Below are 18,845 nucleotides of genomic sequence, written 5' to 3'. Positions count from 1 at the left end.
GCTCAGCTGCATAAACAACTGCCTGACAAGTGCAAGGTCCTGAATTTAATTCCTGGTACTAAATAAATAACTAAATAACAGTGATTTAGGGAAGGCAGGATGATTTTCTATTCAAGTAGTTTAAGTATATTTTATTTAATTATGACATAAGTATGTATTATGTAGTATTATTTTAATAGTAATCGTGTGTGGCAAATTTTAATATTATCACCATAATGCAAATGAGATTCACAAAGTAAAATCCTTATTCTGCATGAGAAAACAACGATAAATCTAATATTCAAAACTATCATTATTTTCAGAGTATGACATAGAGAGACTGTAAAGGGATAGATGGATTCTAACAAATAAAATAGTCACTCGTTAGAAGTGGTCTAATGAAGAAAGGTCTGGTACTCAGCAAGTTTTTCTACGGGCTCTGTATTCATATAACTTATACTGATATTACTCATCAATATTTGATTTTTAAATCTAATTTATATTAAACTGAGACTCATAACATTTTCTAACATGTGTCTGATATTGAAGTACTTTTGCCAGAATTGCTTTATCTATAAAATCTGCATATATATTTTATACTTCTGCCATCGTTTTGACATTTTATTATAAAGTTAGTCATAATTGCAAGTATATTTGAATCAGGATGTCTTATCTGGATTTCATCCTGTCAGCTGCTTGGCCTCTCAAGGCTAAAAATTACCCTCATATATTTTTATACAAAGTACTATCCATGATTTCACTGTAGTAAAAAGCCATACATCAAAATTCAGCAATTTAGATTACCACTAGATAATATATGAATTGCCTGTCCCCATTATACACAAACAAGACCATCTGACGGAAACTAGAATAGCTAAATCATGCATGCTATATTCTACCTTAATTATCATAAATTTCTTAAACACTTAACTATGGTAACAGAAATGTCTCTTTTCCTTAGTATTTTAAATGTACTATTAATGCCATTCATATTTGGCACAATACAACACAAAAATGAATTCAATAGCTCTCATTAATATGTAAAATTTTGGATTACACTTTTTAAACAATTTAAATTTCAAAGCATCCGTGCATATTTCTTTAAAGGAAATGTTTCCAGTGAATGTTCATTTTCCTACAGTATTGCACTCTTATTAAGAACACAGCCTCTGAATCTAGATGGCCTGTGTTTGTATCTCAGCTCTGCCAATTGTTAATCATGTAGCAGTGGATTGGTTATGAAATTTCTTTGTGTCTTGAGTTACTGTCTTGCCGATGCCTATCCCTTTGAGTGGTTGGTTAAGTGACTTAATATCCATGAACTACATAGAACTAAGTCTACTATGTGCTTTTTCATGTGTTATTTAATACATAGTTGTTGAAGGAAGCAATACAATCAATTACCCCACTGTATTATTCTAAATAATGACATCAGCATCATACTTTGTTTTGTCTCAAATTAAATCTGGCAATTGTCTTAGTTAAACAAATGATTATCCATTCCTTTAATTAGACTAGCCAGTGACATTCTGTCCACTGTACCCAAATTGACATAAAAATGGTTGTTTCTCTGTGGTGAAGTGCACAGCTCACACGTTCTGCACACTTGTTGCAAGAACTGTTACTAAGCAGTCCCAGAGGCACAGCACTCAGCAGAAAGGTTCTTCATCCTGTTAGCCTGAGGAATCTGCGTCTAACAGATTGCCAGGAAAGATTAACTGCTGCTGGTAGAACAGCTGCTGGTTCAAACAATTTTGATCTTTTTATATCTTGTGTTCATTCTGTTTCCAGGTGGAATTGGCCCACTTGTTAAGGAGAGCCGTAGGTAGTCCAGCTGCTGGCTCAAAAAGTCTGGTCTTCTATATGTTTTGTTCATTGTGTTTTGACATAGAATTGGCCCAGTTGTTTTGGGAAGGCCCCCAAGGGAAAGTTTTTACAAAATAGTTTCATAACCTTTTCAAGGAGACAAATAGACCTCCCATTCTCCCTTTGGCACATAAAATAGGCCATTCAGGAAATGCAGTTTTAAAACTTATTCCTTAGCATGCATTGAAGGCAGTATATTGCTCAATAATTTAATGAAGGAATCAATAAATATAATCATTTTTATATTCAGTTCTTTCATTGTTTAAAAATCAAATATTTGGCTATTACAGTGAAGAGTCTTGATGTGCAGGAAGATTTTTGTGTTCGTAAAACACTAAAAGGAAACAGTTCTCTTGATGCTTGCCTAGAGAAAATTAATCACCCTCTTGAATGTTCCCAAACTCAGTGCAGCAGAAGAGCTTTGGCGCGATAGATGTCACAGTGTTTTAAACATTTACAGTAATAAAAATGATGTATGTTTTACATGTGAATAATTGTATGTGTACATATTTATGATAATATTGTCCAGATGATATATTTAACTGCATATTGTTAAAGTAAAAATTTTTCTACTCCTTTGGAATTTCAATACAGGTATTTTCAAACCTAATTCTGAGTTTCATGCCCCATGTTCAATAAATAAAAGTCATATGCAAAATTATTGTCATGATGACTGGAGACATAATTTTCTAGTTGCATTTATTTTCTTGTAGAAAATTACCTGTTCCATATACAAAAATACTCTTATCTAAATTAAATTGCTTAATTGGTTCATATCATTCACATAATTACAGCATATTTGGTGTCCTTGTGTATTTCATAAGTGGCAAACTTTGTCTAAATCTTTCATGATAGGAAATATATAATGAAACCATTAGTTTAAATAATGAAAATCTAATTTTTGAATAAATGTACATAGCATAAAACAGGATGCTTTTAGTTTATGAATATAATTGTTTTCAAAAGTTGTAATTTAATCAATGGTTGGACTACTAATCAATTATAAATGTAGAAAAATGTGATGTAATATATTTTGTGCCATGTTTCTTATGTATAGCATAAGTAGAGTATATGAAATATACTATAGTATATCAGTAGAGTATCAGTAACATACTGTAGTATATTAGTAGAATATCAGTATATCTGTATCAGTAATTAATAAGGCAATTAGTAAGTGAAATAATTTTTATTAGTCTTTTTTAATATTGTATAGAATTTGGTTACAATAAAAGTAAACATCTACTACTAGTGAGTATATAAGGAAAATATCTAGTATCACATTTTTAGGATTTGTTCTAACACTTTCACAGATTTAACCTAACTAGTGGTATATACATTCTGGTGTGGTGACTTATTTTAAAATATTATCAGAAACATCCTAGAAACAGCCAAGTAACTGCCGAATACTTCTGCAAATAATTAAACCACTGTAAAAAATATATAAATGAACTCTTCAAAGTCACAAAAAGATGTCCACAGGAAGGAGATATTGAAAGATCTTCAGCATTTGAAAGAAGAAAACCACATGTACATCTCTCCAAAGTTACTCCTTAATCAGCTGTCCGTTTGACCTAGAAAATAGCCCCAGATTTACTAACATGAGGTCTCAGAGGAGACCTCAGTAGTGAGAATGGCACAAAATCGAAGTGGGGAAGGTCTTAAAAACTATTGCCCTAAATCTTTTCCTACTCCTGATCTTCATGTTTCTGGGTTCCTATTCATGTTTGTCAATATAAAATGTTATAAGAGAACACTACACTTCAGGTGGTGTGTAAGCAACATAAACTTATTGTTTACAGACTCGGAAGCTGGGAACCCTAAATTTGGGCTGCCTGCATAGATGGTACTGGTGAGATCCACTTCCTGGTTTAAAAAAGGGTCATTTTCTAATTTTTAACATTTAAATTTTAGATAAGCACAAACATTTAATCTATTATAGTTCAACTAAGAGACAACCAGAAAGCTAAAAGAGCTAGGCATATATTTTAGCTGATTCATATTGCAAAACAAACAAATTTTGCCATTTGAGTTCTGTCATGTTAGATGGATTTGCTAAAATCCTGGTTTGATACAGATTTACAGCATCCAATATTAAAATAAAACAACTATAGAATTTTGATAGCTATTCACCAATTTGGCCATTTGCACAAACAATAAACAAGCTATTTTAGAAGATAAAACAGAATTAGAGGCTTTAGAAATTAATAGTCACAATATCCCCTATAAATGAAGTCATCAGGCACATGTAGTATATAATTAATAAAAAGTAGCAGTAAATAAGAACAGACCTTAAGATGACTCAAAATGAGTACTTAAATAGAGCTATCATAAATCTGCTATTATAAAAAGAGCTATTATAAATAATAATGAATAAATAGATGGGAAATTTCACTAGTAAAAATGGAACTACAAGACAATATCAAGTTGAAATTATAGAATTGATAAAACAATCTCTAAAGTTTAAAACAGTTACCAAAGGACTTAACCATGTCATGGTAACGGGAGAAAAAAAGATCTATATATCTAAAGATTAATGAAAATTATCCAATCCCAAGAAGAAATATACTGGAAAACAATTGAAAATGCTTCAATGATCTATGGGAAAATACTGTGTATAATAAACTTCAGTATAGCTACCTATGACAGTTGATACCTCTCATTTTTTTCATTTATTTGCTTTTAATTTTAACCACTTTTACAATAATCTTACATAACAACACGTTCATATTTTATTAATTATTTGTTTAATACATTTGCAAGATCACATCTAACAGCCCACAGTTTGTGGCTGGATACCTTTACTCAGTTTGGAGATGCACAGGCCTCTTGTAGCATTAAGACCAAAATGTGACCTTCAAAAAACAAAGACTAAAATGTGATGTAGAAAACAAGGGGAGAATTGTTTGATGGAGAAAACAGAGAAAGCATAGAATATGTGAAGCAGGTTCAAAGGGACTACCAAGATACTAAGAAGTCTATAGAAGACTGGCATAACAGCTTGAAAGAAACTAAGGACAGACTATCTGAACTGGAGGGCAGACTTGTAATATGGGAGAATGAAATGAAAAACTTCTTAAAAATAACAAAGAAACAAACAGCAATAATACAAAGACAAGAAGATGATAAGAGGATCCATAACTTAAGGATTAAGAACATAAAAGAAGAAGTAGGGACACAAACAAGTGAACTACAAAAGCTACTCACAGAAATAATCCAGGAGAATTTTCCTAATTTAGCAAAAGGTAAAGATACTCAGATGTATGAGGCATACAGGACCCCAGCTACCTACAACCCAAACAGAGCAACACCCAGGCATATAATAATAAAAATTCCAGAAATTCAATACAAGAACAGAATATTAAAAGCTGTAAGAGACAAGAAACAGACCACTTACAAGGGAACACCCATCAGAATTACAGCAGATTTCTCTTCACAAACCATCAAATCACGAAGAGCGTGGGGGGAAATAATTCAAGCTTTGAAAGATAATAATCTCCAGCCAAAATTGAGATATCCTGCACAACTGTCCCTGGAAATTGATGGAAAAACAAGGTGCTTCCAGGATAAAGAGGAACTGGGGGAATTTGCAACCACCAATTCAACTCTACAGAGAGTATTGCAGGATATTCTAAAAAAAGAAAAATACAAAGAATCCAGAAATAATGGCAGAGAGGCCACAACGAATGGAGCAGAGAACAAAATGAAGAAGACAAACTGACAGCTACTGACAGAAAAAGAGCTCAACAGAAATGAGGCAGAGAAGATTGGATGATAGGAACAGCTATTTTGGAGAAAATGACATCTTAATAGGTAATACTGATTTAGTATCATCTTGTTTTGAAGTCTCATCTAGCTTTTGTCCTTCTGTCTCCAATGGTCTAAATAGGCTGTGTCTTATTGGATTTTATTATGTACTATAGTATAAGCAACAACCTTTTAAAGACAAGGAGATTATACAGAAACCATTGTTCATTTTCTGTTAGTCGATTCTAAATACTCTGTAATGCTGTCATTCTCTTGAATGGTTTTACATTGTTTTGATATACTTAATGCTACAGTATACGAAGTTGTACTCAAGGATTTCAAAGAAAGAAACAATATGGTAACTACTTTTAGGTTAGGATTATCTGGTGGTGAAACACTATTCTGCTTAAATGGTTATGTTTTGATCTGTGCTGTTTCGTTGTTATGCCCTCTTTTATCTCAATCTCCACTCCATTATTTACTTTTTTATCTTTATCCTTTTAATTAAAGGAAAAAAAATAGCAGGATATATTATAGTAACCCACTTTGACTTTCTATTAACTCGATTTGAAGCCCTGTATTACTCTCACCATCTGGTTTTTAACTGATGTTCCCCTATTCTGTTTTGCTGGATAGTATCAGGTTCGAAAGTTTAGACATCAGCTGTGAAGATAATGAGATTCATTATGACGCCCATTCTTGTTGACTTTTATCTACTTATGAAGACCTACAATGTCTCCAATGTTTTGGTTTTTTCGGTTTTATTCTTTACTGTTTTGTTCAATTGTATTATAACTAACGATATAGACAATTCTATTAGAGATAGCGGGAGGCATTATGGTAACCATTGTTGATCACCTTGTATTATGTTTTTACATTATCTATTATGTCCACCCTTTTGACTTGACCGATTCTGTGCTGTTATGTCACATTTGGTTTTACTCTCTTCCAAAAAAGTAATAAGAACCGTGGGAGCAATGAAACCCAAAATGTGTAATAGTCATGGTACAAAAGAGAGGAAAAGAAAGTGCTCCAAACTATATAACTGCATGTATATTAGATAGAAAATGATATCACAGAGTTTTATTGGATCAATGAACAGAACTGTTTGCAGTATCATTGATGGAATGTCCACTTTACAAGCTTTAATTTTGTGACTTGAACAATTATTTCTAAGATGACAATATGTAATCCATTAACTAGTGATTTCCTACTGTTCATTTTTTTTCTGTAAATCTGTATAACTTGTACCCTTTCCCTGCTTTTTTTTTCTTTTCTCCTTAAATAAAATTAAAAAAAAATAAAAAATAAAAAAAAGAAAGACTGTGAACCCTAAAAACTTTAGTATTCAGCAGCCACTTGATTTTCCTTCACCAATTGTTTCCTAAATCATTATACATAAGAAAAACAAACGAGTGATACTTCTACAGAGCACCAGGAAAAACAGAAAACTGGGCTCCAGACAGGGTCCCTTACTGTTTCACATCTGAGACTAAGAAATTGGATATTTTGTTTTGCTTTCCAGTTATCTATAGCTTTTGATTGACATATTTTGCCTAATCTGCCTCTACTGAACAGCATTAGCATTTGAATATATGAAGGCTACTCATTATTCATTCATTCATATATTCATTAAATTATTTGGTTAAGCATTTCATTTGTTATTCAATTTTAAATTCTCATCATGTGACAAGTATATATTTATTTAGGTTTTGGTTTATACCAGTGTGCAACATTTCTCCATAAGGAGTTTGTATTCTCATTGCAGCAGAAAATTAAGTGAATTATTTAAGCTGGTAATAAAGTGTTTACAAAAAACTCAGACAAACTAGGAGACAGACACGTTAGGCATATACCTTGCAATAGATTAATCACACAAAAAAGTCTGACTAGGGAACTAGTTCAGTGAAGATTTGAAGGAGAAGGGGTGCGGCAGGGTGAGCATACTGAGGGAGAACAGTCTTGTTAGACTCAATGTGAGCTGCTGAATTGGAAGACGTTTCATACATCAGGGAAGGTGCAGAGGTCAACCTGTAGAATGCAGTGTAAGGAGACTGAGGGGAAGTCAGCAAGGAGCTCATTACATCTTTTTGAGCATTATGAAGTCTTTGACTTTTACAATGAAGAAAGTGGGAAGGCAGAGGAATGAATTTTGACAGAGAGGCTTTATAAGTTCTCATTAGAAATGGTCTATTTGGGAATTAAGAATAGATACAAAGGTTATTAGAAATATATTGCAATAGTAAAAGAAAGACTAGCTTTTCATCTTTGTCATGAATAAACCAAGGGTTCTTTTACTCAATTTAAGTGGAAATCATTAAATTAGCATTTAAGGGGGTCACCCAAGGAGGAGATGGAGACCTGAACTGAACTGAACACCCCGTTCCCGTAGAGTATGTTCATGGATTTTCATCATGGGAAATGAATTGCAGAATGAGTCACTGAGGGGCATGAACAGGTTTATTTGCATAGGTAAAAAGGAAGAGAAAACAGGCAAGGAGTTTTAATTTGAGGATCTAAAGAAAGCACAGCTTTGATAGAGGATCAGACTGGATTTTTAACAAAACAATCAAACTAGTTTTTATCGCTTCACTGGAGTGGGTTCAGCGCTGGTACGATCTTGTGGATCATGAATATGGCTTCATTTTAGGAGATTTCCTGCTAGTGCAAAGTAGTGATGAGTGACCATTCTTACCACTGGCATTATCTGGGCAGAGCCTCTGCTACTGTAGTGTACTGACACTTGGAATAAGAGTGGAGGATTAGGGAACGGCTTATCTCATATATTTGTTCTTGACAAGGGAAGTCAGAAAAAAAGAAAATTGATTTTTCCTATCACATGAGGGTATCTGTACTATTTCATATCCCTTCTGAATGATTTTATCCTCAATTTTAAGGGCACAAAGAAGTCACCTGTCTTGTCCAAATATTTTGAATATCTATCTATCTATCTATCTATCTATCTATCTATCATCAATCTATCTATATCTGTCTGTCTTACATGTCAAATTGGAACAGTATTAACTGTTGACAATATAGGCACTTAGTGTGGAATGAGTTGAGAATCATGGGATGATCATCAGGTTTATTTGGAAATTGTGATATCTGGAATGCATGTACTTGAAAATCTGCATTACAAATAAAAAGGAGTCAAGTATTAAAAATACAATAAAGGGGAATGATGGCTCCCCACAGTGATATAAATTTGGTGAACTTTGAAAGCATTTTGGATAAACATTTTATTCTTAATATTGGCAACTACTTAAACTGTGCTTGCTTTCCTGGATTATAATACTACCAAGAGTCCTGAGGTGTTTACTCACCTAGAACAGGTAGAGCTTAAGAGCATACAGACTTCCCCATCTTGTTATGAAGAAATCAAAAGTTGCCCTACTTTTCATTATATAGTGTTCAAGAATAAACCAAATGAAGAGATGTATGTTCTTATTTGTGCATCATTAACATTTTTAATACAGAGCCCAGGATCTGGAATCTAACTTTGACTTTGTAGATCAAAATACCTGTATTCCCTGTCTCCTGATAACTCCAATGCAAGAAGCCCAAATATACGATAGTTTTATTACAAAAATAACAATGTTTAGAAGGTATAATATTTATACTAGCATTTTTATTCTGTAGGAAGAGCTACTTCAATGTATCAAAGCGAGCAAACATCATAATAACCTAATGGGACTACATTCAGACAGACTGAAGAACGTATTTTTAGAAAAGACAGTGCAACTAGGAATCTGACCTTCCAGAGTTAAGATGACGTAGGTGTCACTGGAGACTCCTGGAGTTTAACTGCTTTCTTCCTTCACATGTGGCCAAGGGTGCCTTTTCACAGTTACATCCCATAATAACTGGTCTGACACTGAGAGCTTCTCTTTAGATCCAGCGTAGCTCCCTGTGTTTTGAGCTATCACCTATTTCTCTGCTTTCTGGCCCCAGTTCTTTCCAGATGTGTAAGAATGAATAGGTTGCCCTATGAAGATTAAAGTCAATAGTCTTTATCTTGTTAAGGTTAGTTTCCTCTCCTAAGGGATTATTTTTGGAACCTTGTGAGAAACCTTTTGTTTCTTTCAGTGTTTTTCCCTCTACCAGCTATATTATCTGCCTGGAAGGATCAGGGTCTGAGTGATTATGTGGCTTTCCTTGGAAGCACTGGGGACACTTCTGCAACAAAATGGTGACAGTTAAATTGTGTTTGCACCTCTGAATTACAATAGAAAATTTAGGTAACTTTTTATTTTTTATTCTATATAAGGGCTAAAAATTGATGTGTCAATAATCTTCCAAATATTTAGCGTGCATCATTTAGCATAGATTAGACTGAGGGACAAACACCTTTAATTTTTTTTTTTTCTCTACAACTGATGACAATTTCAAGGATCTTGGAGGGCGATATGTTTCATTTAATATTTATATACAGTAAAGTTTCCTCTTTTCCATTTTTAAAAATGGTGACGTCTTTCATTATTCTTGACTGGAAATTATAGCACTTTTTAAAAATGTCAATTGGTTTTGTTCTGTAAATACACCTGGAAGTAGTACTTTAGTTGACCAATGAGTACAGTCTCTAATCACCAACATATCCATCATTCACCTTCCCTAAATATATCACCAAATCATACCAATGTGGTTTATACTCTTTAAAATATATAGGTATCATTTGTACCTACTTATGCTTTGCAAATGAATGCACATTTGATGATTAGTTTCTAAGAGTGAAAATTTTCAATTATTTGAGTAAATTTGTGTAAACAAAGTTCTGCACAGACACAAGCATATTAGTCAGGGATACTGGAAAATACATTCATGTGAACACATATAACACACCGATATACTCATCACTGTTCATTATAATAAAAAAAACGCAGTTGGCTTTTTATTTCTTCTGGGGATACCAGATATTTTCAGGTTATTAGTTGTTAAGGAAACAATGACCTCAAATGTAAAGTGCTACTTCCTCATTTCAAGGTAGGCAACCTGAAGAATTTCATTATCATAACATAACATAACATATAGAAATTCATATTAAAGTTTTATATGGTATGGTTAGATTAAAAGGCGAGGAAGCACTGAGAAAACTATATGCAGCATATAAATCTTATCTCACTAAAAGGATAAATAGCAGGCTTGCATATTTCAGAGATAGCTTTCAACATTGTATCATCAATAATCTGTAAAATCTATAAACAGGAAATCTAAGGTATTTAATAGATTGTCAAGCAGTTTTTACTAAATATGTAAATTTACTTCTAAATTCTCCATATTTTCAATATTAAACAGTATGTAAACTATGACCTTTTTTATTGCACTTATTTAGTCTCTAATCTGTAGAGAAAGAGCAGTTTTAAGCTCTGATGACTGAATGGACAATTGTAAAAGTATAAATTAGTATGTACATCTTGAAAAAAATAGACAGCCAGTGCTCACACCCCTTGGAATTCTCTTGTAAAGTTTTAAGAGCTGCTCTTCTAAAACATTACTGCCATTTCTGTTAACCTCAGCATAGGTTTTAGGGAAAAAAGGTAATTTTGTGTCCTGTATTGTAAAGAGCTCTTTTATGGGCTGTCATTTTTAGTTTGCAGAGTACTATTTAACACAAACTAGAAATGCAATGTACAAATTTTTTTTCTTTATAGACAACTATAATGAAATGTACTAAAAATGTCTCAGTGAACATTTTTTCTCCTTAAGACTGCCCTGTATTAAATAATATGCTCATTTGATAATTTTATGTGATATTTGAGTACTAGGGTATTTATCTAATGAATTCAATTGCTGTAGAGGTATGTTGGCTTTCAGTTTATATCCCGAAGCATGAAGATTAATTATGTTTAGCTTATCTAGATGGCTACAAGCACATAATTGGCTGTAAAGTTATGTAGTCTTTTTTAAAACTCAGATACGATATTTAACACAAGAGTATCTTGCATCCATGAATTTCATTAACAGATAAGTTTTTCATTTTAGAAACAAATCAATTCTTTTTTAGATTTACATGCATAAGTATATATATATATATATACACACACACACACCTTTTTATTAGGGTACATTTTTCAATAGAGTAAAATTCAATAATTTATTTTTGTTAATTTTTTTTCAAAAAATCTATAGCATTCATTAATTTAAAAATATTTTTATTCTTTTTGAGCAGAATGAGTATTTCACATATTTTGTATATTACATTATCTGAGAAATCTTCATCCACAACACTTTTGGGAAATAATCATGCTCCCAAAGGAAAAAAGAAAATAGTAGACACTATTAAAGGAAATTTTATCGATTCCTTCCTAGACACCCTCTGCACCATAATTTGTTTTTCAATAGGCAAAGTGGTCATTTCTCATTTCGAGATATCCCTAAATTCTTTGTAAGTCCATGTTTTCAATATTTCTCTGGAATTTATAATGATCAATTGCCATTACCCCCTCTTCACACAATTAAAATTTTGGTTTCAACTGCTCTCATCCTATCAGTATTTTCATGGTCTGTTCTCTTATTGAAATAAACTGCCACCCTATTGAAGAAAGCCTTCTGGACTCCCGAATTTCATTAGATGCACTATTTTCTCTTACCCTATACTCTCTGCCTGTGATTTCCGTATTTCTTATTCCTTTGTGAGTTCTGCCTCTTCTACATGTGCAGGAGTCCATCTGTGGGCCTTCTGCAGCCCTCTTTCCTCTACAGACCCTCACTACACAGTAACTACAAATTTATGTTTTTCAATCTTAGCTAAACAAGTGATGCAAATATTGTATTTTATGGCACAAATCAGGTAAGGAAGAAATATTTGCTAGATTCAAAATCTAACAAATGAGTTGTACATACCCATTTAGAACTATATCGACATGCACTTTAAAATTGTTTATTTAATGAAATTGTAAAAATTGTCAATGTTATTTAAAAATGGTGATATTTTTCTTCTTGGAATAATGAAAATAATCACCTAGAAGATTTAGTTTCTTAAACTATAAAATGTTAGTCAGGCATAGTGATATGTGCCTATAATCCCAGCACTAGGGAGACTGAGGCAGGAGGATTAGCTTGAGTTCGAGCCTGGTCTGGGCTACATAGTGAGTTTAAGTTAATCCGAACTATTTAGTGAGACCCTGTCTCAAAATGAGCAAAACCAAAGATAACAAAGCAACACAATAGAACAAACTGAGTTGCTATACCACAATGTGTTTGTTAATAATCAATCTACAAATGATTCAGTTTTGTGAAGAGCTCCAAATTCAGTTGTAATCACAAATATAAAAAAGAAGCCTCCATGTCTCTTTTTCTGACAACAAGAAGTTGTAAACCTATTCAGTTTCAGTTTAGAAGGCATAGTTCAAAGTTTGTGGAATAGCAGTGCATAAGCATTAAACCTTTGGCATATGAACAGTTATTGAAATTGAATCTTACTGGGTCTGTATTTTCTTGCATGTGAAAATAGAATACTATAATTTATCATAAAGTGGATTTTTATGATAATGGGAAGATTTTTGAATTACAAACTTGAGCTTAAATCTAACACTTGCTTATCAGTAATAATTTGTATAATGACTCCTGGGCCTCCCAATTTTGAGTTGCAGTCAAGGAACTTACGGTTAATATGGAGGCAGTAAGGCTAACCTCAGTTTATTTATTTATTTATTTTTTGAACAAGTCAAACAACTTACCACAATCATTCTATATGACTAATGTTAGGACACTGGGAAATTTAGTGATTTAGCAAGACCATTTTTCAAAATAGGAGAGAGAGAGAGAGAGACAGCCGGGGCGGGAGGAGAGAAGATGGGGGAGAGCTGCAGAATCTTTAAGTGGCGGGACTAGTAAAACATGATCAGATCACTGTGGACACTGCCCTGGGAAAGGGTTGATACACATGTAGCTCTTAGGAGGCTCTTCGAGAATGAATTTTTATAAAAAGTGCTTTGTCCCTTGGATTCTGCCTTCCTATCTTGCTAGATGTTGGCTTCGTACTACCTCTCACCATATTGCCTTGTGTCATGACACAGCTGTGATGACCTTGTGCAGAAGCCACATAACTGGGGCTGTGTGATCTTAGGCTTTTATCTTCTAAAGCTGTGGGCTTAACAGACTGCTTTTCAAAGCATCCCTCCTCACATATTTTGTTACAGCAACATAAAACAGACTAAGATTGTCTCCTTTGTTATAAGCTGCCAATTAAAGACAATATGTGCCATTTCCTTGCGGCTTTTTTGTCAATCTACCTACCTATCAATTTATCTTTTACAAAGTGCTATCATTTACTAATGTCATACTTGACACAGTAAATTTCTGTGGTTCAACAAAGAGGAGCAAAAGATAGTATGAAATGATTAAGTTTCCAAGAGTACAATATCACAATCCCATATCAGAAGCACAGGAACTCAGATTTCACATGGACTGTTATAAATCTGGACAAACTAAATTTCTAAATCTATTTGTGAGAAATTAAAAGCATTAGTAAGCTGCTTGTGATGTTTAGAATATCTGGCATATACTTATTTCAGAAGTCCTAATAAACACTTATTTTCAGTCACCTCCAAAACTACCAAATTCCTAATAAATCTAACTATCCCTTATTTTATCTACTTTTAAAAGCCTATTTTAATGGACGTAGCAATAATGGGGAATATGGATAGATTTGCATAATTTTAAAATAATGCTTACAATTCATGTTTTTGAAAACTTTTAAGAAAAATTGTTCCAATAATACCTGAGAATAGTTCGTTATTTCTCTAGACTTACTGATTTAATAAATAAAACTCTAAAAGCCCAAGAAAGATTTAGCCCAGGTCTACCTCTTTAAATCCATACCAATCCCCTCATTTGTTTTTGATTTATCATAGACTGGAATTTTATACCTCTCTACTTGTAAAACTAAATTAAGTTGCTTAGTCTGCAATTATTGCCTTGGCCCAGGCTCTAAGCTCGGTGGGCTTGTAATGTTACTTATTCAGACTTAAGCTTCCCATTAAACACAAAAAAGGAATTTAATTAAAGTTTAAATTAAAGAAGAAAAGAGTTTATAAAATATGTATATTTTATGTTTTCTCCAATTTCTATGTTAAGAAAGTGTTCAGGCATGTATCATATAACAAATAATAAAACCCATAAAAGAGATGAAAAATGTCTTACATTATTATTTCTTTTGCTGAACTCATTAATTTTTGAATAATATTTTTTATTTAAAGCAAACTTTCTTTAATGTAACTTTATAAGAAAAGAATAGGAAGTAGCTTTTCCATTTAAATTACATTGCTTACTTTAGTAAATCTTTCATTGTTTTAATGGTTGGAATGAAAAGCTGCATGACTAGCATCAAAATGTTAGGTACAATTTTAAATATTTTAAATCACAAATAATATTAATTGGAAAGATGTTTCTTTTATTATAAGCATTCAAAATAAAATTCCTCAGATGTAAGTGCCTATGTCCTATTGTTTAATATTTAGTAGTGTAAGCAATTATAGCACTGATTATATACCTATATGATTTGTATTAGATATATGTCTAATGTATTAAATATCTAGAGTAACATACACAGTGTATACATCCCAAGTAACAAAATTGTCAGTCAATAATATACCTGACAAGTCTCTGTACTTCTACTTAAGCACACTTAACAAAATCTAAATTAAATTATATTTTAAAAGCAAACAAAATGAAACCAAAAATCTCACAGTCAACTTTACAGCCTTTGTGTGTTTTATTTCAACAATACATCTGAAAAATATTATTGGATCCATAAACTGACAAGAGTATGGTTTGGTTTATATAGTTATCCTATCTTGCAACAAAAAAGAATAAAGACATAGTTATGGTTTACATGTATATTGTGTCCCAAATTTCTGTTCAGAGATGGGGCTTCTAGAAGATCTTTGGACCATGGGGATGTTATATTCACCGGTGGATTAACCCACTGATGAGTTCATAATTGAATGTGTCATAAGGAATTGGGGCCTGGTTGCATGTGGACCATGGGGCCTTGACCTGGAAGGATGCATTCCTGACCCAGGCCCTTTGGTACTCTCGCTTTCTCTCTCTGATTGGTGGTTACCATGATGGACTAGGTTTTCTTCACCATGGCCTTCCACTCTTCAGTTTCTCTCCAGGAGCCAGCCAATCATGAACTGAAATTTATGCCAAAATAACCTCTTCCTTATGCTGCAAGTGCTGAGTATTTTGTTTCAGTGACAGGATAACAACAAATATGTGATTTTGGTTACATCATTACATTATATTAAGTTAAGAACATAGGCATAGAAACACAGATCCGCATAATTATATAAAACAATAAGCAAGAATTAGGTTCATGATCCACTTTGTGAATCTAACATTTTAATCATCATTACATTTTATTTATGTGGTATAATAGAGGTTAGTACAATAACACAAAATAAGCTTGCAGTGTTTAGTTTGCTATATGTATAAGGTGAATTTTACATAGTTTCTGTATTTTACTATCCTTTGTCAAATACTGGTTAAATATTGGTATTTGAAAATCAGACTTCAAAGCTTAGCTCAGTAGAATACAAATGTATCTATATTCTAAGCAAAAAAAAGTTTATGAAAATAAGATTAAGCATTTAAGATTTTATTTGAATAGGGATTATAATAGCTACAAAGTATACTAATGCTTGAATGTAGATTTAAGGATATGATTATGCTGGATTTATATTTATACCTAGGGAAGAGTTCTACCATATCTTATCTAAATATTAAAGAGGATTTTTTTTCTATTTTGCACTCCAGCAAGCCATTTCCTTCATTAAACTTGTAAAGGAGGTAATATGTTAAATGGGAAGGTAGCAAAGTTTCACTGATGGTATGTACCATCAATTCCAGATATCAGTGTATTAGTCAGCTTTCTCATTAATGAGACAAGATGCCCTACCCCAATAATTTGAAGCAGGAGAAATTTATTCTGGCTCACAGTTTCACTGAGTTCAGTCCATGGCTGGCTGGCTGCATGACAAAGGTGGCACAAAGGAAGCCTTTTATAGGATAACCCTTTACAAGATGTTGATCATGACCAGAGAGAGAGAGACGTTTGGCAATGAAAGCTCAGTCTTCTTAGCCAGCTCCAACTAAGCCTTACTTCTTGACAGCATATTTAAGGAAGAACTCACAAATGGATGAATCTACTGGTAATTATAGCCCACCTCCCACGATCCACTCATCTACCAGATATGACACTTTGGAGAACATTTGAAGTTCAAACCATAATATTCTACTTTAGTCTCCCAAAAGACTTGTGTTCATCTCATTATGCAAAATACAATTAGCCCATTTCCAAGAAATGCCAAAGTCTTAACAGTTCCAGGATTGGTAAAAGTCCAACTCCAAAATATCTTCTGAAATGTAAAACTCACTCTTACAGTCCCCATTACAATTTTTAAAAAGTGAGAACATTTCTGACACACAGTGAAGTAGAGTAAATGTCTCCATTCTGGAAGTAAATGAGAAGCATGCCAGGCCAGACATGAGCAGGGAAGGCTGTGGTAAGGAAGGAACTCCAAAGGGCTTAGGGAGCATCACCCTGTCTTTGTGCATTGCAATCCACAAGCCCTCTCTCATGGTTGCACTCACTACCTGAAGGTTTCCTCAGCAAACTTTCCATTTTTCCTGGTATTTCCAACTTCTCAGTATTTCCACTAAACGTTCAGCATCATTCTCAGAGGTTCATGTGCTGCCTTTTTAAGGGATGCTGACAGTGACTAAGACCTTGTCACACACTTCTGCCCACCTTCCTACTTGTTCTTCTGAGGTCTGGAAGCCTCTTTGATTCACATCATTTTCACTGTGCATGTCTAAAACACTGACACTGCATAGATGGTGTGAAATTTGACCTTCAGCTTGAACAGTAACTGGTACTCCTTGTACCATGGCTACTGCAGCCTATGAGTGCCCAGATGGTTGAATTGAGGGATTTAGCTGCCTAAATGAGTAAACATTCTAGGGATTCTATTCTCAAATTCAAGTTTGCCACTTATCACCTATTGGTGTGATGAATAGGGTCTGATTTCTGAACTGCTCTGAAGGCATCTTTCTTTTTGTCCCTTTATAAAACTCTTGGTCTCTTCTGAATCCTTATGGTTTCCACTACCATGTTCTCCTTGCCCAGTGGTGCAAACATTTCTTTTCTGGCATAGAAACAGACCTTTCAAGTTTTTCAGCGTGTCACTTGCTTCTGATTGTCATTGTCAATCTGCTTAAAAGAAGCCAACCACACCCATGCCATAGTTTGAACCTAGAAATTTAATGGAAAATTAATTGGTTCACTGCTTTTATTTTTAGTATCCTGCAAAATCTCAGCACATAGTCAAAATGTAGACAAATTTTCTGGTGTAATATGACACACATGGTCTCTAGTACACATGGCAGTGTAGTCCTTATTTTTAACTATAACCTCCGGAGCCTGGGTTTTACTGTCTTCATTATTAGCATTATGGAATCTGATTAGTACCACATATCAAGCCTCACTCACAATATTTCAGAGACACTCTAACTTGGGTCTTCAAATCTGTTTAAACTCTTCCTGTAAAGCAGTTCCAAACCTTTCTGAAGAACATGGTCAAATACAATCCCAGAAATGATCCCATGCTTGATACCAACTTTCTCTATTAGTAGTCTTTTCTGTCTCTGGACAAAATTTCAGACACACTTAAAAGAATGAGGGATTTACTTTATATTACAGTTTCAGTGGGCTCAGTCCATGGTCAAACAGGTCCAAGTCAGAAATGACATGCTGGAAGAATGAGACAGAGGAAAGTTACTCACTTCAAGGTGGACAGGAAGAAGAAAGAGAAGGGAAGACCAGGAATGAGAATATCCCTTACAAGACCTGCCTTCAGTGACCTTCCTTTAATTAGTCTCTAGTTCCTAATTGCACATTTAGCCATGAACTCATCCATGGATAATCCACTAAAGAGCATGTGCTTCCATGATCCAATCATTTCATGAACACATAAGACTTGTGGGAATATTTCTTTTTATCCAAAACATAACAATTACTAGGTTTGGGTCTATTTCTCAGCATGAGAATATTCTATTCTGTGTTGTCATTTTAAATTTCCTTGTCAAAAATTATCCTCTGTGGAAAGTGACGTAAGAATACCTAAATGACTCTTTGTCAAGTTTAGTGTAGCAAAGTTTAGGCATGTAGCATAATGGTTCTGCAAAGATGCACAGATTTTAATTCCAGGTGTTGTACCTGTGAATATGATAGTATTACATGACAAAGGGTAATT

This window comes from Cavia porcellus, unplaced genomic scaffold (assembly GCF_034190915.1).
Source record: "Cavia porcellus strain 051 isolate PalLab524CR breed Dunkin Hartley unplaced genomic scaffold, mCavPor4.1 scaffold_30, whole genome shotgun sequence".
In the NCBI taxonomy this organism is placed as follows: Eukaryota; Metazoa; Chordata; class Mammalia; order Rodentia; family Caviidae; genus Cavia; species Cavia porcellus.
The sequence above is the reverse complement of the archived record's forward strand: the minus strand, read 5'-3'. Positions refer to the sequence as shown.